This window comes from Acanthaster planci, linkage group LG11 (assembly GCF_054643075.1).
Source record: "Acanthaster planci isolate LZ-2023a linkage group LG11, COTS_SCS, whole genome shotgun sequence".
In the NCBI taxonomy this organism is placed as follows: domain Eukaryota; kingdom Metazoa; phylum Echinodermata; class Asteroidea; order Valvatida; family Acanthasteridae; genus Acanthaster; species Acanthaster planci.
In genome coordinates this window covers 4166778-4190587 of record NC_141787.1, presented here as the reverse complement: position 1 = coordinate 4190587, position 23810 = coordinate 4166778, and the positions used below count along the sequence as shown (strand labels likewise).

Here is a 23810-nt window from a genome sequence, read left to right as displayed (position 1 = left end):
GATGGTACTTAGTTTTCCAACTGGGTTCTTGCACGCGTTCGGCGTGCACGCGAAGACTGTATATTACCCTTTATCTCCATTATATAGACTGGATAGGACATCGCGTCCAAAACGCGTCCTGCGTATGCGTATTTTCAGGAGGGTAAATAAATAGCGTCGAGAATTTCGTTGCGTGTACTTTCAAATGGAGTTTTTCAAAAACTTCTTGAGGTTCAAGTTTTTGTGCTTTAATTGTCAGATTTCGAAGAAAAACTGAATTCTGCACTTGGAATGGATAAATTTGGAGAGAATAATGGTTGAGGTGTACGTAGCAGTGAATTACCGGAGATGAACGTCAAGTTTGGAAGAAGGAACAGAAGGAAATGTAAGTCGCACTTTTTGTAGTTTCAGAAACTTTCTAAAGTTGTACTTTGTAATGCTTACCTTTAAGCCTACATAGGCCTAGTAAGACAGTCTATCTAGCCTATCAGGCTTTGTATATGAAACTTCACTATCTCTGAAATGGTATTTATTGGCAAAAGTGGTTTCAAAAACTGCATGACTAATTTGTCGTTTATTTTCCCCAGATTTCAACGGCAAAACCTCCAAGACAGCCAAGATTTGAGTTTGTCGGATCTACATATACACTGAACCCAAATCGTGTGACAGACAATGTGATATGAGTGACAGAATTCTTCTTCGGGGCAGAGATAAAACCAAAGTGAAAAGCAAAGTGCTGACGTTTCTGTTGAATGAAGCTAAAAACAAGGGATTTCAAAGTCAACCCAATGAAAGAAACTTTTTCTACATAACAAAATTATTCGTTCTCAGTAAAAACTGACTTTTTTATACCGGCTAGTAGTTGTTAAATGTCAATCTGTAAGTCAGGTTGTAAACTCAACTTTTGAAGCTGATTAATAAGTGTCTCAGTGTTTTAAAAACGGCAGTAAGTTAGTTTGGTCGGTCATTTAAAGCAGCGCTCACTTTGTGCTCACAGAAATGATTCTCACACTTCCGTATGCCGCATGTCGGTTTTCGATAAAAGTTATTCAATATATGAATGAATTTTATTTAGTACAATTTTTCCCGAGTGTGTAAAATTAAAATCATTTTAATGATGATTTTTTTTTCAGTGTTGGCTCATCGAAACGAGACGGAAAACACATGGACAGTTTTGACATCATATTTACTGACAAAACCTATTGCATGTACTGGTGGAAATCTCTCAGTTTTACACACAACAGTGGGTGTAAAAAGTGAATTAAAAACTAACACACACAAAACCGAAAACATTATCTCTTTCGAGTGGGTTAGTTAATAAGAAAATGGTCATTTTTTTCTGGAAATGATATTTTCGCATTTTCTGTTTATTTTTGGTTTGTTTTCGGGAGGGAGGCCGAGGGCTTAGCCATCACCCCATGAAAAAAGGTTATGTTGACCAGAAATGCACAGCATACAACACCACATTTACCCTCCTGAAGCGCCGCCATTGTTCGGCTGCGCATTTTGTGCACAAACAATGCGCGATGTCCTACCCAGTCTATATAATGCAGATCAATGATGTCACCCATTGAGTCTATATAATGGAGAGCATTGTGATGATATTACCATACATTCCAAATAAATTTGTTGCGCGTACTCTGCGTGCTCCGCGTAAAAGGTGCATAAACTTGCGCACCTATGCGGTGAGGGCGTACCCAACGCCTTTCAATTTCATATCAAACACGCCCTCTTTTGTTCGTGCTCAGAGCAGTTACAGGGCATAAACGCAACTCATTATTCCGTGTTCCACGAGCGCGAGCGTGATAACGAGCTTATCTTCAAGTAAACTTGACGCGCAGTAAGGATGTTTTAAAGGCCTATGTGCGCAAACTTGCTGCCTTTGAATTTACAGTTAATTTTGCAGTTTGCTTTTATCGTAAAAATAGCACATTTCGGGTAGATGGTGGCTCGTTAACCTGGGAAGGTAGCCCATATAGTGGAAGGTTAACCCTGATTTCAAACTTCTGCTTCCTTGCGGCACACCCGGTCACGGGAAAGGCTTTGGGAGTCAACCCTGAGGAAAAATCCGGAGTCGGAGCCCCTAAGGCAGTTCTCTGTTGTGCTCAACATCGTTCAGGCAGCTCCTGCGACGGCACTGGTGCCAAAGCCCTGCTGTTTCTTTGGATTCATCAGTGACGTGAAGAGGGGGGACATGCTGCATGGGCTACATCTTGTCCTCCATATCTTCCTGCCCAGGCTTGAATCCTACCATTGCCCAACGCTGGAATGTAGAACACCGGATCACTGGAGAGAACACTCCAGCTTCGCCTTTGGCGTAGACAAAACACGGGGAATGGCAGTTACCAGTTATAAGCCACTGCTCAATTGGCATAGAGCGCGGTGCCAGGGGTTGTTCCCGATGGTGGAAGGGATCATCGGATCTCACTAGACAGCTACCGCCCGCTTCAAGCAGGGCAGCCCCCAGCCAATAAGGTGCTGTCCCGCCACAGCTTGCTTTCCTCGTTGGGTGCATGGGAATGAGGAGAAGGAGAGGAGGAGATGTCCGAACAGCAGGCTGGGAACCTTCGCACCAGGCAAGACAAAGAAACAAAAGAGACCAACTCTAAAACTGGGAACTTGGAACGTCTGCACTATGATGACAGGACTCGCTGCTAACCTCAAGGACATCAACAACACCAGGAAGACTGCCATCATCAATAATGAGCTGAAGAGACTGGAAGTGGATATCACCACCCTCTAGGAAACACGGTTGGCTGATGCAGGCACACTGAGAGAGGAGGACTACACGTTCTACTGGCAGGGAAAGGGCAGTGACGAATACAGGGAACACGGAGTGGGCTTCGCAGTGAAGAACACCTTGCTGTGTATCACAAACTCGTTCTTCAAGACCAAGCCCCAACACAAGGTTTCCTGAAGACATCCGCGCTCAAAGCACTGGCACCAGCTGGACTTGATCCTGACCAGGCGCAGCTCTCTGAAGAACGTGCTAATCAATCGTTAGTTTCAGAGTGCAGGTTGCAACACAGACCATTCATTGGTGTGTTGCAAGGTCAAGCTGCAACTGAAGAAATTCCATCGTGCTAGACAGCCTGGAAAGGCACGGATTGACACCAGCAAGATGGCCCAACCAGAACTTGTTGAGTAGTTTGCCTCCACTTTGGAGAAGGAACTTGGTGTACCACAAGAAGGAGAATCTGCAAAGCAGAAGTGGGAAGAGCTGCGCAACACCATCCACCGCACAGCCTTGGCTACCTTTGGGAGGAAGACCTCGAAGTCACAGGACTGGTTTGATGCCAAGTTGACCGAGATGACCCCATCATTGAAACCAAGCGGTCAGCACTTGCTGAGTACAAGAACTACCCAAACGAGAAGAATCTCTACATTCTCAGGGTTGCGAGGAGCAAAGTTTAGAAGACTGCTCGGTGCTGTGCCAATGATTACTGGACTCAGCTCAGCCAAGACATTCAAACCGCTGCCATAACAGGGAACATCCGTGGTATTTACGATGGTATCAAGAAAGCACTTGGTCCAGCTCAGAGCAAGATGGCCCCCCTAAAATCCTCCACAGGGGAGATGATCACAGAAAAGAACAAGCAGATGGAGAGATGGGCGGAACACTACTCTGACCTCTACTCCAGACAGAACACCATGACACCGTCAGCCCTTGATGCCATCGACTACCTGCCATCCATGGACGAACTTGACGCCGAACCAGTCATCGAAGAACTCAGCAAGGCTACTGATAGCCTGGCCGCAAACCCCCTTTGAACGCTGCATCCAGAGGGAATGAACGGGGATTTTTCCGCGTTCATTCAGAACTGAATCTGCTTGCCCTGAAAAAGGTACTCAGTGACCGAAAGCTCGACAATCACATATTTCAGAGCACTTATTTGATATTATATTCTTGTCGGTATACACCACTTCCGTTTTCTCTCTCACTCTGGAGGGTGTACTGTCAAATATCACGGACTCACAATGACACCAGGGGGGCACAATGCCGACGCTGCCGCCAGTGTAACGGACCCGTATGCGGTCTAAGGACTTTCACACCGGACAAGGTAGGTTGGACATTGACAGACAAGACACACACCGAGAACGAGAAAAATAAAGCACACCAGAGACACAGGATTACGGTTCTATGATTCTTCTCTCCTTGGTTTATTTCTCTTCTTTCTTGATCATTCCTGGAGTTCCACTTACATTAATTCGGAGGCAGTAGTGTACATGTACAGCTCAGTATGTCGAACCTCCTACTTCAACGGAGCCCAGCCACGGAGTGAGACCACGCCGTGTTCCCGCACCAAACTTCAACAACCACTAGTAAACAAAAGGATGATCACGCGCCGAGTGCAAGTCCCACCTCCCGGAATAGATTCACCTCAAACTCCTTCCCCTGATCTTTATGGATTTCGAGGGGGGTACCGAAGCGTGTTATGACCTGCTCGACGAGCACCCTGGCAACGGTCTCTGAAGTCTAGTCAAGAATTGGAAAGGCCTCAACCCACTTGGTGAAGTAATCAGCCACAACCATAATGCTTGTATTCCCCGACCTTGTTCGTGGGAACCTACCTGTGAGGTCAATTGCCAAGCACTCCATCGGAGCCCCCCCCCCCCCAGATATTGTTGCAGGTGAGCCTTCCGAGGCTGTGGAGGTAGCTTCTTGGACCCATACTTGTGGCACTTCCTGTACCATTCCTGTGCCTGACGTCTCATCCCTCTCCAATACACGGGGGCCTGCCTAAGCATTGCAACCATCCAGGATACCCCCAAGTGACCCGAGGTCTTGTTGTCATGAGCCAAGTGTAGGACGTCCTTGACTCTAACTTGTGGAACCACGATCTTTCAGGCCGGCGGTTGGTCGTTGGGCTGCTAACATCTGATTTGCAAGACCCCCTGAACCAGTCTCAGTGTCTCCCACTTAGCCCACTAGAACGTAGCATCTTTGTCCAGTGCCGAAACATCTCGTAAGCTAGGTCTGGGGCCCCCATCCTCGAGCCATCGCACAATCCTTCCCAGCTTAGGGTCTTCATGCTGTTCCCATTTAACTGCTCTTGGTCCCAGGCCTTTAGGAGTTCCTCCGGTCTATTGGTCTTCCGTGGGCTACCACTGGCCACCTTTCCCTGCAACTGCTCCTCCCTGCCACTGCCAGACTGGCCCGGTGGCGAGTCCTCCTGGTCCCACCGGTAGGCAAAAACTCCTCCCATGTAGCATTCTTGGTCCAGTTCCTTTGATCGCCCACACTGGCCGCACGGGATCCTGGAGATATCGTCGACTTTACGTGCTTCCTCCCCGCCCAATGCTCAACATCAAACTTGTAGCATTCCAATTTCTGAATCCACCGGGCAGCTTGTCCCTCAGGCTCACGAAAGTTGAATAGCCACCGCAGGGACCCATGATCGGTCCTTAATAGGAACCGCTTTCCGAGGAGATAGTGCTTGAAGTAATGGACAAAGTCAACTACGGCCAGCAACTCCTTTCGAGTGGTACAGTAGTTGCATTCGGCCTTTGACAAGGTGCGGCTCACCATCGCCCCCCTTCTGTGACAACACTGCTCCGATGGTGCAGTGGCTAGGGTCCATGTCCAGAATGTAGCAGTGTTCTGCACCAGGGTAGCACAACACCGGTGCCGTAGCCAGTGCGTCCTTTAGGTGCTCGAACACCGACTGACAGTTAATGGACCAGGTGAAAGCCTTCTGACTCTTGATGGTGAGGGCGTGAAGAGGATAGGCAATTGCGGCAAAGTCCACAATAAAGCACTGATGGTAAGACGCAAGACCCAGGAATCTCCGGACTTGCGTCAGGTTCGCTGGTCGCGGCCAGTTTCTGATGACAGCGACCTTCTCTGGGTCTGTTCGCACCCCCTCGGCCGACACCACGTGACCCAGACAGGCCACTTCCGTCTTGAAAAGGTCACACTTCGTTGGCTTGAGTCTTAACCCAGTGTCTTGGAACTGCTCCAGCACGGTGGCCAGTCTCTGGTAGTGCTCCTCGAAGTTTGCTCCCCAAACTGTGAAGTCGCCCAAGGAGACAACTGCACTGTAGTCCCCTCAGCACCCGCTCTATCAGGCACGCGAACATCGCGGGGGGCATTGCTGAGTCCGAAAGGCATCACAGTGAACTGGTAGAGCCCGTTCTGCATTCCGAAAGCGGTCTTCTTCCGGTCCTCTTTGTCCATGCCAACCTGCCAATGACCACTGGCCAAGTCGAGCATGCTAAACCCCCTCGCCCCACTCAAAGCGTCTAATTTGTCCTCAATCCTAGGAATGGGATAGGCATCCTTTAGTATCACCTCGTTGACCTTCCGGTAGTCCACGCAAAAGCGAACAGAGCCATCTATTTTTTCCTGACGAGCACCACTGGTGAGGACCATGGGCTACTAGAGGGTTTCACTACACCCTGCCGCAACATTTGGTCCACTTGTTCCTCCGCCTCTCGTCCTCTATGGAGCGGTAACCTCCTCGGTGGTTGTCGTATAGGAGCCGTGGCTCCTGTATTAATTTTGTGCCGGACAAAGTTTGTTTGCTGGACCAGTGATCGCCTCCGAGAACTTAGAGAGAAGCTCCGCCAGCCTGGCGCTCTCGACTCCGGTAAGGCCCGCAGCTCCTCAGTCCAATAGGTCCTGCAAATGAGGACACACTTCCTGTCGGGCTCCTTTCCTCTGCCCTGCATCAGTTGGAGGGCAACACTTGGCAGCTCTGGGCTGTCCCCCCTCAAGCTCGACCACGTCAAGGTCATCTGTCACTGAAAACAACGCTAGTTGACTCCCCTTATAGACCGTCACAGGGTCAGGGCTGGATTGAAGCTCCTCACAGGCACAGTCCCATTTTTTGTGTCAACCAAACTGGTGGCAACTGCAACTTGACAACTGAATGTCGAATCCATGCTGGGATAACCACCCCCACCATCTCCGTCGGAGCAGCCCTAATGGCTCATAGAATGATAGCATTGTGTGTCTGGCAGGCACCCCCGTGTTCTCCGTTACCTGCACCCTTGCCGCCACAGGCTGAGGCTTGTACCCCTATCGCCACTTGCAGTGGTATTTGGTCAGGAAACCGATGCCCAGAATCACCTCCGGTTCGATGTTGGCTATACTGCAGGCATGATTCATGAGCTGCTCCCCGACCTGCAGCTCGAAGTTGGCCAAACCTCGAGTTGGCATGGAGCTGCAATCTGCCATTCTCAAGGTTGGTGCTGAAGAAGCCAGAGTAGGTTCCTCCGCCTGGGCCAAGGCATCGAAGACCCGCTCCGAAATCAAACTCACTGCGGCTCCGGTGTCTAAGAGGAAACGCACCGGTTTCTCGGCCACTTTACCCGTCACATAGTTCCTTCTGGTTGTTCCTACTGGAGCTGGTTTTGGAAGAGTGGCAGGCTCCCCAGCCAGGGGTGACGTGGTGTGGGCGCCTTTTTCGGTTCCCCTTTACAGTCAGAAGTTGGCCCCCGCCTCTGATGGGGACAGTTGCGCCGGATGTGCCCCGGCTCATGACAGCCAAAGCATTCCACCCTTGTCCGGGGACCTAATACGACTCCATCCCCAGCGGGTGGCCCTGGTCTTTTGGCTGGAACTGGATGGGCCACTGTCCTGATGTCCCCGGTCCCTGGTTTTCCCTTTCTGGTTATGCACCAGAGAGGAATGCCTCCATCTCGGTTGCAAGGGTGATAGCTTCGGTCAGCGTGGTTGCTCTCCTCGAAAAAATGTGTAGCTGCAACTGCTCATCCCCGAGGGCATTGCGGAAAGCCTCCACCGCGAAATCCTCTAAAGCCTGAGCCGGTAGTTTCAGATAGCTCTTAGCGACCAGACGTCGGATGGATTGCCCCAGACTATTTAGGGGCTCATCGCAGCCCCTGGTAAGCATCGAAAGTTGAGCCCGGTGAAGGGGGACCTGTGCTGCCACCCCAAATCGCTGCTAGAAGTTCTCAAGGATAGAGGAATAGTCTTTCCGTGCCCTCGGGGTCATATCGGCCAGAGCTTCTTTGGTCGTACCCCTTAGATGAGATGCCAGGAACTTCACTTTCTCTGTATCACTGCAATGGTTGATTGCTGCGACGCTCTCGAAATGGATAGGTAGTCAGACCATGAAGTGCTCCTATCAAACTTCTCTGGAAGCATCATTGGTCTCCGCCCCTTTGCCTCTGGAAGGTTAGCTTCTGGGGCAACTTGTTGCCTGATTACTGGCTCCGCCCTCCCCCCCGGCACAGGTGCGGTCCAACAGATGTGGTACAGCCCCAACAACTTAAGTACCTGTACACCTTTGACATGCTGTCCAGGAAGCGCTGACGGCCCCGCCCCGTTGACCTGTGTGAGGAGCCATTGGACCCTATTGACTTGTGTGCGGAGCAGCTTTGGCGGCTGCGCACCATTGACTTTTGTGAGGAGTCGTTGGGCCCATTGACTGGTGTGCGGAGCAACTCTGGCGGTTCCGCACCATCGACTTGTGTGAGGAGCCGTTGGGCCCCATTGCCGTCTTTGAAAAACGTCTAAGCCGTCTTTGAAAAACGATTGGAGCTCCTCGATTGTCAAACTGGGTTTACTAGCAATCACCCTAGGCCGTCCTGCAGACTGCGAGGCCCGGATACAACCCGCATCTCCGCCATGTGGCGAGTCAGATGCCGACTCAATGTAGTTTGGAATATTCATTACTGAACCGACAACAAAAATTCCATGGCAAAATTCACCTTTTCTTCTTTGTCAGACGTGCCGCCGCTGCCACCAATGTAACGTGTGCCGTCTATGGACTCTTACACGCCTGACAGGCCACGAAGGCTATGGGTAAGCTACGGGTCTCCGGGCCAACCAGCAGGTGCTCCACTACACGGCTCCACCGTGGTTCCATGCTGGTGCCCTCTACCGGCCGGTCGGTGCCGACGCTACAATACATTTCCAGTTATTCTGTACCTGAACACAGAATCAGTGGAGCTAAATAAAAGTCAAGAGGAGGCCTTACATAGACACAATACAGAAAGGCAACGTGACAAGTCTGACATTACTGTTTTGATGATGTAAATTGCCGAGCTTTCGGTAATTGAGTACCTTCTTTAGGGCAAGCAGATTCAATACCGTCTTCAGGGCAAGCAGATTCAGAAAGGTACTGAGTTACCGAAAGCTCGGCAATTACATATTTCAGAGCACTGATTTGATATTATATTCTCGTTGGTAACATGTAGATTTGTACCGGTATGCCTCTGAATAAAACTGAACAAGCATGTACATGTAGTTGAGTACAACTGAAAAGCCATGTATCTACTTTTCGAGGACAAGAAATCTATTACGTTTGAAGAGTGATGTCTGGACGTCCTTCTTGACAATCCATTCATCCTTGTGCACGTTTTCTTTGTTTTTTTTTAATCGCAGATTCAGTCCTGATCCACCAAGATAAAGATTAAGTAAAATCTAATAAAGGTTAATTTTTGCTTCAAGGGAAATGCTTTAACAAACTCCCCACCGAAGTATCTTCTTTAGGATTATGTTTCAGTGACTCAAAGAGAGAATCAAATCTGTATTATCAGGTACTTACTGAGTTTTAAAAAGCGGGTTGCATTAGCCAGTGATTAAAACATCTATAGCTGTGATACAGATGGATGAGGATGTGGGTTTGACTACTTCTCCTTTAATTAACAAAACATCCTGAAATGTCAAATAGCAGCACACTAACCATATTTCATTAATATTTCCAAACAGACTGGCTGGAATTGTTCTGGCAACAAACTTGAAACTCTTAATTCTTTGAATCACTCTCTCTATATGTACCCGGTGACTGGCAATCTTCCTAGTGAGCATGACATCAGCTGGTTTCACCGATGAAGACGATGAGGCCAGTGGAGGGATGTTCACTTTCAAACCAATTTGTTAACCCTCTCATCTATTTGAAAACCTTTATCCCCCATAATTCCATCACCTAGACCTTTTCCATCTTCTGCCAGGTCTTGAAGGAGCTTGAAAATGTGACCTTCTGGAATATTTGTTTGTCAGAAATAGACCATGTGAAACGACTTGTTGTAAACAAGACAGAGCCACATGGATTGGTTATGATCACTGCTTTTAAGGTGGAGCTAGATTTGTACTCTGAGTAACATTGTGATTGAATTTTTAGAGAAGTTGGCCTTTCGGTTTTCAGCTCCGCGCAGTCCATGATAGCAAGTGTCACGGCAAATTCTTCTTAAACTTCTCAGGCATGCGATCAATTAGAACATCTCTGTGTGGTCACAATGAGAGACAACCTAACCTTTAGTACATATATCTTATCAAGGCACTGAATATGATGATTGAAATTTGTATATGTATATATCTAAAAACAAGATCCTTCCAATGAAACCCATTTTGCAATTGGCACAAAACCAAGAACAGCTGGCCTTTCAAAAACAACTTTATGCTAGTTGATTTTCTTTAAGAAGATTGTTTTGGGGTTTTTTTTTTTGCATCAGGGATCAAGAAATCAAAAAGCACATTGAAAGTGTTGGCTTGGAACCCTGTTTAGTATTTAAAAAGACCCTTAACTTGTTATTTTAGGACAGTCTTGACACCGGAATTTCCAGTTAGTAACCTTGTCTGATGGCTTTGACGATGTCCTATTTGATTTTCTCTTTGCTCATAATGCAGCTCGACAATCTTTACAGAAAGATCCTTCTTGAGTCCTGCATTTTCCCTCTAAGTCACGAATTAATGATGCCACTGTTAATAGTTCAAGCCCAGATTATTTTGGGCAAAAACACAGTAAAACAGAGAACAAAAAATCAATTCTTTTAGTTTTATACAGGAGAACGACTTCAGTGAAACACCAAGCACAGCAACAACACCCTTGAGCCAAGGCATCGTGCGGCAACACAACCTTCCCTTGCCACACAAGTCTCATCGACAACGCTTCATGTGACGATAATAATATTGTTGCGTTCCCTAAATATCCGGTCGATGGCATATTTAGGGTCAACAATTTATTAAAAGGTGAACGGGATAAAGGGGGGGTTGGGTGACAGTCACACTATACAGCTGTTTATTGCTCTCATTTCTCTTCTATTGCTTGATCTTAGTTCATAGTGGTTTTGAAGGTGTAGCTTAACCAATAGTACAACACATAAGAGGCAAAGTTACAGAGGCGAGCATGTACATTGTATAACCGAACTACGATTTGGCAGGACCATTGGAAATGCAAGTCAACTGGGGTGGTTACGGTACGGATATATCGTATCGCACAACCAAGGCTACACTCATCGGGCCATTTCTTGGTTGCAGCTGTCCCGGGCTACCACGGTGACTAGCAATAGCTGGACGGGGTCAGCGAAATGTACTGACCACAGTGCCGCTCAGACGGCCTTGTGATGAGCGCAATGACTGAATCGCAGCACGGTGCACCATTGGCTCAGCGTGGAGATTGGGAGGACTGGGGTTAGTTAGCAGCACAAAGGTGGCGAGGGACACGGGGGTGTCTCGCATGGCAATCGGTTCGGATGTAGCAATGACGGGCCACTACGATGCTACAACTCTCACTAACATCCTGGTCTAGTTTGCACCGCTCTTGCATCGGTCCAAGCTAAGCTAGCTGGGTATTCATATGGTTACATTGCTTTACCATAAGAAGGGTTCTCGGAATTACCGCACAACCCCCTTTAAGGGTCCAACCACCGCACTACGTCAGGTTTAATCCACCGCACCTGACCGACGAGCTAAGCAAAATCTGCTCTGTTTATAGAGGCTGAGGAATCAATAAAACATGAATGTCGTTGAAGAGCTCAACCAATGGGAACCTTCCGTCTCAAAGGGTCACATGACTTCCTGCTAGAGTCGTGTGCGAGAATCTAAGTGTCGTGTGTAAAACGGTAGACTACAGGACAAGAAGTCACATGAACAAAGTGTAGGCTAGTTTCGGGTGCAAAAAGGATTACACAATCACCCTAGAGAATGACTGACGCTACAAAGTCTTCGGTACCGAATACTAGCATTTCAGGGAACTGTGATTTTACGGTTGGCTCGGGTTAAATGGTTACATCTATGTCGTAACTAAATGAATCAGAAGGCACCCTACATTATTTTTAAAACTTAAATACGGGCCCACAAGCAAAGACGCACAGGACAGATATTTACGTCAACACACAACAAAAATAATAAATTTAATGCAAAAGAATACTTGCTTATGAGGCACCACAGTCCCAAGATATCTCGTTGAACGCTTTAAGGCCACAGTATAAACAGAGTGTACATGATGAATACAAGTATCTCACAACGAGGGCACGGTGTTAGCTGTGATCATGATCAATGGACACATGAAGTGGGCCCAAATTTGTAACAAAGTGGTTTCAACTTACAAAGAAAATCCTGGACGATATGTGGTATACACTATCGGGGTACTACAATCAGGGTACTACAATCAAGATGAGGGGTCTCATAAAAAGTACTTGCAAGAAAAAAAAAACGGCATGACAGAGTTTTGAACACAACAAAAAAATGGATAGGACCCAAAAAAACATAGAACAACACTTGTCCGATTAGCTGCAGTCCTCCGAGATGTCCAAAGAATGTTCGTTGATCGAGATCAATCCGGTCATGATCCGGTGAGCGGTCCGAAAGAAAAAGCGACAAAATGATAAGCGGAAAGTTCGACGTTTACACCGCGACAAACAAGCAAGATGGCAGGCGGAGAACAGCGTCATTCAGCGGGAAACGCGTGTATCATGGGGGGTGCATCCCGTGAACGGTGGGTCCGGCACTGCACGAAAAACAGCTAGCCGACATGAAGACGAAGACACTGCAACAACAGCGCAGCCTTATAGGAACGAGAGTAGCGAAACTTGACGCTCTAGCCACCGCCAAACCACAGTGAAAGTACATACGTGGCACTGTGCTGGTCACCGGGAAGAAACAATGGTCAGCAGTCCGTGGTAGAAAAGCTTCTCCAAAGCATAGGATGTGCGAGTGAAAGTTCACCTCTAAAGGAAACTCCGGTGGATTAGTGTACAAAGTGGAAACGGCAGTACACTAAACAGGTTCCCAGAATAGCTAAAAAGTAGGCAAAATTTGCGGATAAAAAAACGGCACAATGAATAAACTGACCACCGGCCGTAGTGAGGTAAAAGCAAGAGAGAGAGGAGAATGTGCATGTACTCGGCCGGAGAGGGTGCGTGCAGGGAAAAAAAACCATTGCGTAAATAATAGACTAACGATTCAGAAGCTGATGGATAAACAGAGGGAAGCTAGTGCATATCCATAAGGAAGTAAATAATTATAATAAAGGCCAGCTCCCAGGTCAAGAAAAGAATGCGGATACAAGGTTATATAGGGTCCAGTCCACTTATTCAAGCCCCATTGAAAACAGTGTAAAATCAGCACTGTTCAAGGCCCAATAGCATGCACGTCAGCATCCCTGAGATTTCTGACCCACAAATTAAATTCTTTTTGTCTGGTCACTTATCTTTCAATTTTTTTTTCAATATTTTGTGGGTTAACCAATTACATTTTTAATTATTCCCACAAAACAAAATCAATCCCCAAAAAGGGATTTTTCCGAAGTCTGATTGCAGCCATTTTTCAAGTGGCAACCCTCAACTTTCTCGGGCACTTAGGACCATTTTTCAACCGTAGTTTTTGGCCTCTTGCTCTCATATGAAAGCTCAAAGACCCAGGGAGTTGATCCCGGCAACGAGTTACACGATCTCACCATTTTGGGGGCCAAACAATCTGCTTTTTCAAAAGATACTGTGGGGGAGGCACTTTTAATGCTAATGAGCTGGCCAGAAATTCTCACTTGAATTAGTGGTCTGCACCCTATATCTTCTGGCTACTACAGTACCGTTGATGTTCGGTTATTCCCGCCGAGTATGTATGTTGGCTAGCTGTTGAACGTAAACTTCCCTATCCTAATATAATGGAAGCTGTTGTTCGTACAGTATTTGACTTTACACTGAAATCGAAGGTCGCCTTGGCCGAAATCAATGCCAGGCGAAATGCAGAATATAACTAAAGGTCTCCTCGGTAATCTCCCAAGAGGAAAATCTAGGAAGAACAAGAATCAGGACCTGACGACGACTGGCAATGCCCACACATACAGGGTGCACCACTGTAATGAAATCGGAAACACCCGGTCTCTCAACTTGTGACCCCTGACCCTCGCATAACATCTATTTATTGATGTAGAGCGACTACTTCTCGTCCGCAAGGCGAAACAAAGGATGTTGCGCAAATCAATCAAACACACAAAAATAAACTAAACTAAAGTGAACGCTAGAGGGTGGCATTTCACAAACTACCCTAAGATTTGCAGACATCACCAGGCTCTCCCTCACAAAGTGTGTTCCACTGCGTACTTTTTCAAAAATTCCTCGCTTGAACACGGGGTAAGCTGGACATCCTTCGATTTTAACACAACTGAATACCACAAAATTCTAATGGGCCTTGCACATCCTAATGCTAATGTCGGTTCATATTAAAAGCAGTCACAGAGTTGCGCCAGCCAGCTTAAAATGATTAGTGAACACTACGTCAGTAAAATTACGCTGGATTGGCCCTTTTGCGCGCGGTGTACTGCTTTTACCGTTGAAAAGGGGGACGCAAATGAAATTTGTGTCGAAACGTTAGTTCGATTTACGTTCAGCTCAATACATCCTTCCTATTCTAAACACGCTGGGTAGAGCGGGGCACCCAACTGACTTTTGCCAAACTTGGTCGAACACGGCTGAAATATTCCCAAAAGAAGGCAAGAGTTGGCGTCATACTGCTTCCTATTTCTCAAATGCATCTTTTGTCTACACTTATGGGCCACTCCCCGCGCGAAGTTGGGTCTTTTATTTTGAGCATAAAGAAAATTATCCAAATCTTGGGACTGTGGTGTAATCGGAAAGGCGTGACACATGTTCCGCTCTCTATTGCACAAAGTGCCATGTCCATATTTTGGTCATTATTGAGAATATTAGAAAGAAAGCAACTTTAGGATTTTAAGTCACGTGATTTGTGACGGTCAGCGTCAAGTTTACACCGATTTGTGCGGAACACGCGCACCTTCGAACTCTGTCCACGTTTCAGTGGGACATTTAGTTCGTGCGCATGCGCGCCAAATTGTTTCGTGCCCGTGCGAACTTAGATGGCTGCCCAGTGATCGCGGTTTTGAGCTCAAAATGTATCGGGTATCATCATCTCTAAATTGATGAATTTTTTTTTTCTTTGCGAATGATTTGAATTTCAGACCTTCCAATTTAATTGGAGAAAGTATAACTTCAAAACGACCGATATCTTTCGCCTTATTTTGGATTTGATCGGCGACGTCTACTGCAAATGTGATTGATACAAATGCAAAAATCACTAGTTTTTGAGGTGGAAAATGACATATTTCTCCAGTTTTCCCGGGCCTGCCACCACAAAAACTACATTTGGAAAAATAAAATAAAACGAGGAATGAATCTCACATGGGCAAAGAGTCCTGTTGAAGAGAATTGTAAGTTTTTTAAGTGTTTTCAAGATGTACAGCGCCCTCCTTACATGTGCGTACCGAAAAAGAAAAAAAATACCTTTGACAGTCATCAAAATCCCCACAGCGGAGCACCACGCCAAGGTTACGGGTGCTGCACAATGATGCACAGTAAGTCGATCAAGAGATCGTTTGAAATTGCACTACTTAAAGAGAAATGGTCATGCTTTGTAGATATGGAATTGGGAACTCGAGTGGCCTAGTCGATGGTGATACTCATAGTCCTTGTCCAGTGCATGTGGGCCAGGCAATTAACGCAACAGTTTTTCGGGATATACGGGCGCCAGTAAATGTTCCCTACAGGGACCTAGTATTAGCCGTCAGAAAGCAAAAAAATGTCAAGGAAAGTTCAATTAAGAAGGAAAAACCAAGTCGCACCGTTTATTCATATAACGCGTTTTTGCCCTTACCCAACGTATATTAATAAGCACTGTATGCTCAGTGCTTGTCCGAGAGCTTGCGAAAAAACCTCGAAAGCTTACTCGGGTGGGACTCGAACAAAAAAAAAGTGCCGTTTACTTAGAAAACACACCATGGACGTAGAAATAGATATAGGCCTACACGGAATATATGCACAGGGGGTCAAGTAGTGTCCATGTGTGGAACTCTTTCTGACACTCGTACAACTGAAAACACGTGTTTTCATATTGTTACCTCATTTTGAAAACCTTCAGATCATATCTGTCATTTTATTACGTGATTCCGTTAAGCTCTTTTTGGTCACCTTTAAATTGATTGAACTTACTGTGATGCTTAATGGTACATATAAATAAATTTTGTTTTTCAGAATTTCCATTTATCCATTTGATATCTGATCTGATAATGTTGAATCTGGCATGAACATACTCCCCACCCTGTTTGCCTAGGAATCCAAGGCCAACTTTCCTGCTGAGATCCATGGGATGGCAAGCTCTTCCACGAGATGCATATGGAGAGTTATGCTTTCTGCTGGGAGGTTGCCCGAAGAAAATTGTAAGTATTCTAGACTGTAACCTCCTTAATGAATTGAATGATATGACAAATTCAGTTGAATTTTTTTATGAATATTCTGTTTTCCAACTAAAAGTGAAATATTTTACAACACAAATATGATGCAGTGTGCTACCAAGAGGTTTTTATGGAGAGGCCTTTTCATAGTGCATTATGGGCTATATAGTTGCCTAAATCTCATTCATTAACTGTGCTGTACATGGGAACCTTCAATTTTTCTGATAGTTGGTTGAAAATTCGAAGTTGCTTATTGTGAATGGGTGTTAGTTAGTCAAGAATGGTCATTTTGTGTAGAGTACGGAACAAGTCAGTCAAATGTCCCCAAGCTATGTACCAGAATGTGCGTAATCGGGGCAGCATGTTGACAATAAATTTGAAAAGTGGCCTGTCTGCAGCAAACTCTTGATGGTGCAGTGTATTGTGAATCGCCTGTATTGAAACATTTTAAAGTTCATTTTGGTTTTTCACCCCTATGCCTATGCCTGACAATGGTTCTGCTACATGTATTCATTGCCAACTTGAAGATGCTATCCATACCCAATGTAGAATTGGCTGAAGCCAACAAAATTGTCTTCCTGATCTCCTCTGTCTCAACTTTGTTTCAAACTGTTCAAGACTTGATCTTAAATCTGTGGCTCAGCCTGGCCATATCTCCTGTATGGCTGGAAAATCCATTCCTTGTTTTGGAGTCACAATAGTCTAAACTTCTTTTAACTCAGTGACACGCTGATTTTCAGCAACAAGAATTTGTCACCAGGAATTGACTTTCTTGCTGATGTATTCAGAGGTGACTGGCCAATGCTCTTCCAAGGATATCATGCTAACCTCGGCAGGTTAGTGTCCGAGGATTAATCCGGAACCCAGTAGTTTTAGGGAGGTCATCTTCAAGGTTTTTTAATTTCAAAGTTGTATGACCTTTAGGGGGTAAGGCTACATGATGGGTAATTTTCATGGTTGTTCGAGGATGGGAAGTGAAAACGATACAAGAACATAAGAGGAATATATTGCATACACCAGTAATTGACCTGTTTTGATTGTCCATGTTCATACTTGTATGACATCAAAGTACAAAATTGTGTGGTCACGATGGTTATTTTGGCATAATCAGAATATTCAGTACCAAAATCGTTACAATGCAAAGGTATTTTTACCATTTGGAATATGTGGGTTGCAAACATGAGGTCTCAATGACAAAATGAATTTTTTCATATTTCTTTTTCAATTGATATTTTAATGAAAGCATTTTCTCATGTAATTTCGTGTTAAATTAAAAGTGACAATGACTTTTTATAAATGCTATTCTGTGTTTAATTGTCTTAATGAGAAAAGTATCCTGTAAGTTACACGTACATCAGCACTGGAAGACTTGACACCACATTATGGCACCACATTATGAATTTTATATATGTAGTCTCATGAATGTAAATACCACAAAGCCCTTAGAGAAACAGAAACTCATTTAAGATGAAATAAAAAATATATTGGAGGCTAATAAGTTTACTCAGTGATATTTAGAAACCATGAATGTATCTACCTGTGCTGTTCAGAAAAAATATAAATCACCAGGCCACCTGTTCAGTTTTGAACTGTGCAGTAATTCCATCATTTGGCCTGGGGAGTTTTTTTTTTTTGCATGACTGTGTAAATTTTATTTTGTGCTAACGCAATAGGTCACTTTGGGAGGAACAAGGAGCACTCCATAGATGTCAATGTCAAGATGGAGAGCTTGTCAAACATTGAGGACTCTTTACTTCACTTCAGACATGCTGTGTGGAAGAAACAAAAGCTCACTCACGGTATTTTGTATGTACATGGGTATTTCTATTTATTCTGGCCTCGGGCGAGTAACGGGAATTCCCTATCCAGTTAGACAACCAGCACAAGAGACATCTGTTTCCGGTCTTGAATTCTTATATTTGATGATAATCTCGCATATGGTAAACTGTAGATTAACAGGATAAAAAACCATGTGCATATAATTAACATCAGCTGAACCAATGTGGCACAAAGGTCAAATGTGACACTGATAAGCAATGCAGGAAACAAATTGGTTTACGTAATATAACATACGAAAGGATTTAGCAAAAGAATAATCGACTACCAGTGTGTTAATCAGTGATAGGAATGGACCAGGAATGAATTAATTGAAAAAATAGGAACATGAGCGAGCATACACACAACCAGTGTACATGTAGTGCAGCCTTTACGAAATATTTCAACTTAACATTATCTTTACAGAATAAGCGAACAAGGTCTCGAAAAGTGGTTAACACTAACAGTATGAGGGCTAAATCAACTGAAATACATGTGTAGTATCGTTGGGTGGTAAAAACTTACAAAACCGTAGCCTCCGAGAGTGCAGAGCTAAGCTGCCAACAATAGACTTATTAAGTGAAGATCAAAATGTGGTGCAACCTGGGAGGCAAACGATAAACAGACCTCTTAAGCAAACAACAAGAAAATACAGACTCAAAAAAAAAAGTTACTAATACATGCACTTAAGAGCTGAGGAGTATATTCTATGTCACCTCTCCTTAGCGCAGACAACAAAATAACATCGAGGATGGGTATAAAGACGAGCAAACTAAATAGGACAGCAAGCATTGTACATGCTGTATACATATCTATGCGAACATACCCAGCAACAAGAAGATGGCAGCCCCCAAGACATAAAATAGAACATACGAAAACCGACAAAGATGTTGATATAATAGGGTCTTTACAATAACAATAAGACTTGTATCGAGAACAAAACTTACAGGTGATTTATATCAGAAGAATCAAGATTCGGAACGAATGCTGTCAAGCAGGAAAAAAGAAGATCATTGAGACAAATTCTAACGTGTTTCGTTAGTAGGATCTTTGCGCTAAAAACCAGCACTTCCGGAGAGTAGCGATTTAACAGTCACAACCCGAGAGCGCACTCTGCGGTCAGTACACTATTCATTAAGGGTTCAGTTTTTCCCTGCCTAATCTGACATGATTTTTTAGTTTAGAAAACATTCTTCAATTTCCAAGAGTAATTAAAGAATATAAATAACCTACTAAGTAAATAATATTATTTGAAGACCATATCAACGACAAGTTCCACTGGGCGTATGTAACAGGTACACAGAAAAAATATCAGTATATACATGTACATGTATATTGACCACTAATTTGAGAATAACAGACATTGCATCTCCCTGCATTCGTGTAACATTATTTTGGCCCCTAGTGCACTGAAAGAATTCTTCATTAAATTTACCGGGTTAAAATGACCAACGAAATTCTGTACTGGCCGATTTTGAAAGTGCACAATAACTCTCTTAACGTGCCCTCAAAACTATAAAATCAAGCTTGATTTGAGTACTGTTGGTGTAGGTATAATAATAAGAAATGTCGACGTTAATGTGGAATTTTCGAAGATTAATTCAAGTGCACCACCTTTCAAAATATTCAAACTGAATTTGTGCCAATTTCCGGATGCGACTTTTTTTTTTATTTTCACGACACTGAAAGCACTGTGGAGGTAATAGTATTTATCTGAATGATTTTGAAGTTTACAACACATACAACACAGATTTGGCAACACATACAACACAGATTTGGCAACACATACAACACAGATTTGGCAACACATACAACACAGATTTGGCAACACATACAACACAGATTTGGCAACACTGTTGGGTAAAGTCGATTTGGGTCATGCTAGAACACCCGTACACCAAGGAACATGGTAACACATCCATCTTACACTGGACACCGTATCGTCGATTGTCGGTGTCTGGACTTACAACATTCCGCCGGGTTGCTCGATATACAAAATACATGTGCTGGCATTCTACCTCGACAGGGTAATTTGTTGCCAACCCGTGGTCCGAGGTTTCGTCTTTGCAACCTCTGGAAATCGGTCAGGCACACTGAAGCAGCACGACGTGGCTAGTGTTGGTGTCTTAGACTGGTGGCATTTTTCGCGTAAACACTGCATATGGGGTGGGTCTGGAAAATTACGCTTTTTTCAAACATCAGACTTCTTGCCAGCCGCAAAATACCCGTAACGATGTCAGCAAGTATTGGTCATTTAGGCAGTATGGCAATTTCCTTTGGGAAAACTGGAGAAATATTTGAAAAAGGAGTTTCAAATGTTGCATTGCTCAACAAAATTTGAATGTGATTTCGATTAGTTTTCTTTCATGAAAATGATTTCGATTAGTTTTCTTTCGTAAAAATTCATTTTCCCTTCAACTTGCTCATTTCAAATATTTTCTTTTCACTGACAGAAAAGATCTATCATGATTGTTTCACACACATGCCGAATTGTACCCCTTCCAGTGGCTTTGTTATTAAGTGGAAAACAATTTATTATAGGACCTCCGACAGAAGAAAATATCGCTTTCGTTGTCTGCTAGTTTAATTTGCGAGCTGCCGGCGCACTGAAGGCTGTGCGCATGCGCGACAGCAGAAACTATTTGTACGTCCACACGGCAGTGAAACATACATGTACGTGATTCTCGTGTACATGAAACTTCCAATAGAAATGCATGCACCTGCACGAATATGGTGCGCTTCCAAAATGCCTTTGCTCGTCATGTTGCTTCACGTCATGTCACGTGCTAAAACCCTCTATACCTCTGCAGTTCACCAGGCAACCCCCCCCCCTCCGACTGCGGGGTCCATCGTCCACAGCGCTGCGGGCGACGGACCCTACAGTTCTGGGAGGTATTACTGGGCAACTTCTCACCGTCGTACTGGACTTTTCAAGAATCAACTTCCATAGTTTGTCGCCACCATGATATCGACGTCTAACAGGTAGCTCCAACCATAGGGGTGCAGACCACTAATTCAAGTGAGAATTTCTGGCCAGCTCATTAGCATTAAAAGTGCCTCCCCCACAGTATCTTTTGAAAAAGCAGATTGTTTGGCCCCCAAAATGGTGAGATCGTGTAAATCGTTGCCGGGATCAACTCCCTGGGTCTTTGAGCTTTTATATGAGAGAAGAAGGGCTAAAAACTACGGTTGAAAAATAGTCCTAAGTGCCCCAGAAAGTTGAGGGTTGCCACTTGAAAAATGGCTGCAATCAGACTTCGAAAAAATCACTTGGGGGTGATTTTGTTTTGTGGGAATAATTAAAAATGTAATTGGTTAGGGCCTAACCCACAAAAAATTGAAAAGAAATTTAAAGATAAGTGACCAGACAAGAGTTTCATTTATGTTTCAGAAATCTCAGGGATGTAGGCGTGCATGCTATTGGACCCTGAACAGTGCTGATTTCACACAGTTTTCAATGGGGCTTGAATTAGTGGACTGGACCCATAGAGGTTTGTAGCTCTATGCTCCACCCATCCAGTGGGGTGCCGCAGAAGCGCGGCATCCCGCTAATAACATGCACGCAGTGGTTTGTGAGAATGCCGCCCTCTGACGTTCACTTTAGTTTAGTTTATTTTCTGTGTTTGATTGATTTGCGCAACATCCTCTGTTTTGCCTTGCGGATCAACAGTAGTCGCATTATGTTCTGCTGTTTATTAATTCTTTGCGTAGATAGTTATTTGTAGTTTTCTTTAGTTTTTATGTTTGTATAAATTTTTTATTGTCAGTATAATTGTTTTGTTGCACTGCAATAGTTTTTTCTTTTTATTTTTCCGAAACAGTATTGTATTTGAGTTTTTTAACATTACAAATAAATAAAATATAATTAAACATTTGTTTCACGGTTTTCCTCGTTAATTGTAAGATCAGTATTTTTTTCGTCATGTATTTAATTTTTAACAAAATAGTGTTGTTTTTCGATCATATACTTAGTTGTTCACAAAACCGATGTTGGGAAGCGTGTTTTAGGAGTCACCGTAGTTTATTTGGCACGCCGCCCAGCCCTTCAATTAGAAATGTATAACAAATATCTGCGAAGACAGTGCGGTGGGCGGGTGTAAGCACTCTTCCTTTCCAGTGTGGGCACCACCGAGTGCTGTCTCGAAAGCCAAGTCCACAGCTGCACAGGCACCGGCCTGGCATTCGGGGAATGTGGAATTACATGTAAAGAAAATAAAGGAATCAAGGATTTGAATCATTTAATTACAGTCAAACCTGGACATTTGAACCCCAAAAAGTTAATGTGAAATAAAACTCTGTTTAATTTAGATAGTTACTGTTGGACTCTATCTGCCTGTTTTCCTTTGCCTTGGCATCCTTAAAACTAATAATTTAAGCCTGTCATTACACTAATCTTGATCTATAGTAAAGATTGCGGTAACAACATGTATTTATTTCTTCTTTGAGTATGTGTGGTTCTGAGAAGAACCGGGGAATAACTCGACGTTTCGAACAGTGTACTCTGTCCGTTTTCAGGAGACTGCAGGATTCTAACTGGGAGTGGAGCTTATATGGAGCTTATAACGGCGAGACGGGCAGGGACCTCCCTACCCGAATCAACGAGCACAAAGCCCATGGTAGGAAGGGAGAGCTGGAAAAGTCATCAATTAAATAAGCACTCCCACACTGAAGACCATCAAATCAACTGGAGCCAAGCTGAACTTATCACCAACATCGAACGATGGTATCCCCGCCGCATTAGAGAAGCCATGGAAATCATCAAGCACGACACAGTTCCCCAAGACATCGGCTTCAACATCAGCGATATCTGGCGCCCCATCCTCACATCCCAGTCCAATGGGTCTCCTATACCCTAGGACTCCCTAGTTAGGTTTCCCCCTCAGTCAGCCTATGGGTCTTCTATACCCCTTGGCACCCAGCTATTCACTCTCCCACTGCCAACTCCAACTGACACGCTCCGGTAAACACACACACAGGGCATGCAGCCCCAGGATCCAGTGCAGCATCCATTGTTCCCGCCATCACTGTTCCCGCCTTAACGCCTCACCGAGCTAATCCCTACATCTGGATCCCTCTCTACACCATATAAGCTCCACTCCCAGTTAGAATCCTGCAGTCTCCTGAAGACGGACAGAGTACACTATTCGAAACGTCGAGTTATTCCCCGGTTCTTCTCAGAACCACACATACTCAAAGAAGAGATAAATACATGGTGTTACCGCAATCTTTACTATAGATCTAGTTTCTTTCACCATGAAAACCTTTAAGTCTTATATACACTAATCTTGCCAAGTTGGCCGCCCATAAGAATGCAAGGTGCAGGAACGAGTAAAACGAGGGGGCGCTAGAATTCCTACAACGAGATTTGCGGGTGCCAGGAGGCCAATATCGGATTTGAGCAAGCCCTGACCTCAGCTAAATAAAGTTCTCCCTAAAGGAATTCTGATTACATGCAACAGTGGAGTAGAAGGGAGTCTAGAGTGGTAAACGGCCAAAGTGTAAGATGAACGTGTGGTTCATTAATTGTCTCAATACAGGCAATACTCCAATAGGGCCTACAAACTTGAACCTTTGCGCATG

At 44.6% G+C, this 23810-nt stretch overlaps 2 long non-coding RNA genes across 2 annotated transcripts; both read left to right on the top strand.

The window, feature by feature from the left end:
- The first annotated feature begins 1769 nt into the window (after positions 1–1769).
- On the top strand, positions 1770–9565 carry LOC147797262 (uncharacterized). The gene is made up of 2 exons (XR_015427216.1): positions 1770–3824; positions 8673–9565. It is a non-coding gene; the product is annotated as an uncharacterized LOC147797262 (long non-coding RNA).
- Positions 9566–15002: 5437 nt separating this feature from the next.
- On the top strand, positions 15003–22546 carry LOC110981559 (uncharacterized). Its single transcript, XR_015427246.1, has 3 exons — positions 15003–16400; positions 17138–17251; positions 18089–22546. It is a non-coding gene; the product is annotated as an uncharacterized LOC110981559 (long non-coding RNA).
- Positions 22547–23810: the final 1264 nt, after the last annotated feature.